The sequence below is a fragment of the Triticum aestivum genome, chromosome 1A, assembly GCF_018294505.1.
Source record: "Triticum aestivum cultivar Chinese Spring chromosome 1A, IWGSC CS RefSeq v2.1, whole genome shotgun sequence".
NCBI classification, from domain to species: Eukaryota; Viridiplantae; Streptophyta; class Magnoliopsida; order Poales; family Poaceae; genus Triticum; species Triticum aestivum.
This window is the reverse complement of record NC_057794.1, coordinates 368,376,723-368,381,529: the sequence shown is the minus strand read 5'-3', so window position 1 is coordinate 368,381,529 and position 4,807 is coordinate 368,376,723.

Genomic DNA, 4,807 nt, shown 5'->3' with positions numbered 1-4,807 from the left:
CCCCAACCGAGGTTCACCTAGCAAAGTGCGAAGTAGCTAGCAACCCCCCTCCCTCGTGTCAGCACGAAGGGAATCCTAAGCTATGAATGCATGCCCCCCAACTGAGGTTCACCTAGCAAAGTGCGAAGTAGTAGCCCCCCACACTTTCAGTCGGCGGGCCAGAGAGGCATATCTCACCAAGATGGATCGTAAAACGAACCAAGAATAATCCACCTTGGTCGTACAAACTCTCTCTTGTTATTGGTCAAAGTGATGGCCGTCCATGTGAGCCCGGAGATGGGCTAGCTAGCCAATAATCACACAAGTATCTAGTCCCCGAAGATAACCAATGCATGCGTGTGTCCCAAACATATGTATGGAGAGGTGTGTTTTTGAGTAACAATGAAACAACTTTGATGTGGCACCATGATTTCAAACTAGAAATCCCCACACTGAGTGACTTAGGTTGACGATGCATATGTATGTTACACCATACTTGAAGCCAACGACGGGGATTCATGCATGCATGCGTGCATAGTATATGCGCTCAAACTTAATTAGGTCTGAATCTCACCATGACCTATACTACGATAACACAAACCAAATGAAGAATCCGCCATGGTAACCTATCTTGTTATCGGTCAAGGTGATCATGGATGTCCATGCGGGCCCACGAATATATAGGCTTGTCACCGATAACCACACGAGGGAGTGTACTATTCGAAGGCAACCACTACATGCATATGTATGGAGGAGATGGGTGCATCCATGCTTGAATACCATTTCACAACATTGATGTGGTGCGTGCGTCAAAAATCGCACACTAGCTCCCACACAGAGTGAGATCGGTTCATGACGTGTCGTTGTACTAGCCACTTCGACTCGATGGGAGGGATTCATGCGTACACATGCATGAGTGTGTGCTCAAACTGTATCATGCGTGTCATCCCAAAGCATGACCTATATATATATACCGCATTACAAGCAAAAAAATAATCCCCTCCTAAGTCAAATTAACCTCTCTTGTTGTCAGGCAAAAAGTAGTGATGGACCAAGCAGGCCCACAGATGGAAAGCATCGATATCGCTGATAACCGCTTAAGTGGGTGCGAGAGGACAACCACCAGCGCTTTGCATGTGGGCCAAACATATATATGTTGAATACCCAAAATGCACAACCACTACAAAAAAAGACACTTCTGTAATGATACGTGTTTGTCACAGTAGGTCACGTTTTTTGTTATGCATGTACATCCATGACGATTTTATGACAGAATCAAGATAGTCATACCTATGCTATCGTAGAAGTGTTCCATGATATTACCAAAATTATCATCACAGAAGTGTTCACTTCCATGATGATAAATGCCGCATCATGGAAGTGCTTTTGTCAAGGGTGACCGACACATGGCATCCACCGTAACGGGTCACCATTAAGCTGTCGGGTTCGGTTTTGGATCTGATAACCTGCTAACAGCCATGACCAATGACTATTTTCCACATGTAAAATTCTCATTGGCCGACGGAAGCACGTGTCAGCTCCGCGTCGGCATAGGTGTCAGTCATCCAATGGGCGAGATGCACCTATGATATGTTGACACATGGGCCGGCCCCAAAAGTGGCCCATAAAGATTAAATGGGCCGGCCCAACTAAAGGCCCACGAGATTTCACCGACAATAATGGGCCGGCCCAACTAAAGGCCCACAAGATTTCGCCGACCATAATGGACCGACCTAGCTAAATGCCCATAAGATTTTGAGGACACTAATGGGCCGGCCCGTTAACAGGCTACCATGTTTTGGGCCAAATGCCGGCCCATAATTGATCTGGTCCATTAACAGCCTGCCATGTTCCAGGCCCAATAAAGGCCCATATGAGATCTGGCCCGTTAAAAGCCTATCATGTTCTAGGCCAAATTACAGCCCAGATCAGATCTGGCCCTTTAAGAGGCTTTGGGCTAAATTATGGCCCATATCAAATTCGACCCATCAATTGGATGCTATGCTTTTGGGCCCACTTGCTAAAGGCCCATTTAGTAATTCAGCCTGATATTAGTTTTGGCCTGTTAAAGGCATGTTTAACATTTCGGCCCTATATTTATTTCGACCTATTAAAAGCCCGTCATATAGTTGGGCCTAACTACGGCCCGATTTGCATCCGGCCTGCTCACCACCGATAATCTAATTAGGCCAAACAAGGACCGAGACAATTTTGGCCTGTTAACGGCCCGTGATGTGATTGGCACAATCATGGGCCGGGGTCTATTTCAGCCTGCTACCGGCCCGTGAGCTGTTCGGCATGTTTCAGGCCCAACCTACTTTTCAGCCACCTAAAAGCCCATTGAGTTTTCTTGCGGAAAATAGGGTCGGTGGTTTACTCGGCCTATTAGAGGCCCAAATTAGTGGGCCAGTTTACATTTAGGCCTGTTAACGGACCGATTATGTAGTGATTTGCATGACGGCCCGATTCTGTACCATAATTTTACGGTTTCGCCGGTTTACTGCGAAGACAGGATATATATACAGTAAAATAACTGCATCATCGTGAATAAGAAAAAACCTAGACTATAGAATAAAGAAATTACAGCATATTACATCCACTGCGCATCAAAGTTCGCCACTATGATAATAAAGCACAAGTAGACAACATATTACATACACTGTGTATCAAAGATCGCCACCAGTGCAAATAAACACGCCAACAAAATAATATACAAAACCAACGGCACTCCAATAGAGTTCAAGAAAGGTTAGCCCTGCTCGGGAGCTACAACACAAGCAGCTGAGCAAGCTGATGAAACTGTGCTTGTTTGACACTTATATACTCCTCACTCTAAAAGATAAACAAGCAGACATATGGCAGGTTTTGCACATATAAGTATCAATGCTGACAATTCATCACATTTCTTACTGACGAATAAAGTGACATAGTTTAAAATAGCATTAACACAATATGGTATTGTTCAGGTTAAGACATGGCAGGAAATGACATTGTGAAGGAGTTGGCAGCTTCATGACACCACTGGATTACAGATCAAGAATCATAAGTATCAATGGTTAGTGTGCTGTGAATTTATCCCATTTTAGATTGACAAATAAAGAGATGGTTTAAATAATAGTAGAATGATATGACATTGTCCATAGTTAAGACAATGAGAATATGTCATTGTGTTATAGTGGGTAGGTTCACCACACCATTGGATTACGGATCAAGAACATAAGCATACATGCAGTGCAAAAGAAGATCACTTGCTCTGTATAGTTTTATTTACATGGTATGAAGAAGGAACTTGGTTGTACAACTGAAAACTTAAATTGAGAAGGACAAACTTTTGTTTATGAACTACATAATAAACTTTAAACATGCAATTTGATGCAAACACCAAAAATAAACAACTGTTGCAGTCATGCCTAACTAAATATACACAACAAAGTTTGAAGGATTGAGAAGGACAAACTTACATTATTGGTGAAGACAAGCTCTATAATGCCCTTGTCCATGCTGATGGGGGGGGGGGGCAATTCAAGAAGTTTACGACATAATCTTCTTCATAAGCATCGCCTTTATTCTACATTTTGTTAAGAGTAAATATAGATGTGATAATATAAGAAAAAATGGAGAATATTTAAGATAAGGTGAAGAGTGATGCTACATGACCAAGTAGCTATAAATGTAAGTACATCGATACAGGCAAAAGGTACATCCAAGAGCAATGCAGAGCTAAACTTCTTCAGGACCATCGGTGTTATCCAACCTTATGGTAAGAGTAAATATAGATCTGATGCGTAGAAAATGCAGGGCAAAGTAAAATAAGCTAAAGAGTGATGGTACATGAACAACTACCTGTAATATAAGTACACTGATAAAGGACAACATGTACTTACAAGAACAATGCAGAGCTAAAAAAATTCATTGGCATTGGATATATTCTACACTAATGTAACCATTCATACAAATCAGATAATCTGGAGCGAAATTGATAATCAAGCTATCATGCATACTGCTGTCACATAATGAACCAGGTATGTATGCAAGTACAGTGATACATGACAACAAGTACTAACAAGAGCAAAGCAGCGGGCAACTATAACACTCCGGATGTAACTTTCCCTATTTGTACTCCAACTCTTGCCGTTTCCGGTGTTAAGTTATTTTATTTCCTCAGGTTCGGGTTTTTGTCTCCATGTGTTGTTGTCATTGTCATGCATCTCATATCATGTCATCATGTGCATTGCATTTGCATACGTGTTCGTCTCATGCATTCGAGCATTTTCCCCGTTGTCTGTTTTGCATTCCGGCGCTTCGTTCTCCTCCGGTGGTCATTTCTAGCTTTCTTTCGTGTGTGGGGATTAAACATTTCCGGATTGGACCGAGACTTGCCAAGCTGCCTTGCTTTACTACCGGTAGACCGCCTGTCAAGTTTCGTACCATTTGGACTTCGTTTGGTACTCCAACGGTTAACCGAGGGACACAAAAAGGCCTCGCGTGTGTTGCAGCCCAACACCCCTCCAATTTGGCCCAAACCCCACCAAACTCTGCTCCATCATCTAGAGCGTTCGATCACGATCGCGTAGCCGAAAACCGCACCTCATTTGAACTCTCCTAGCTCCCTCTACGCCTATTTAAAGAACCCCCCTCGAAAAATTCGCGGATCCCCTCTCGAAACCCTAGTCCCCTTCGTCTCCACGCGCCGGCGGACGAATTTCCGTCCGGCCGGACGTGTCCGCTGCTCCCCGCCACAGCCACGTGTCGCCGCCTCATTCGCCGCCGCCCGGTCCCCAGTTCACCGCGCCGCCAGGGCCCGCGAGGCCCATCGCCGGCCCTCCCC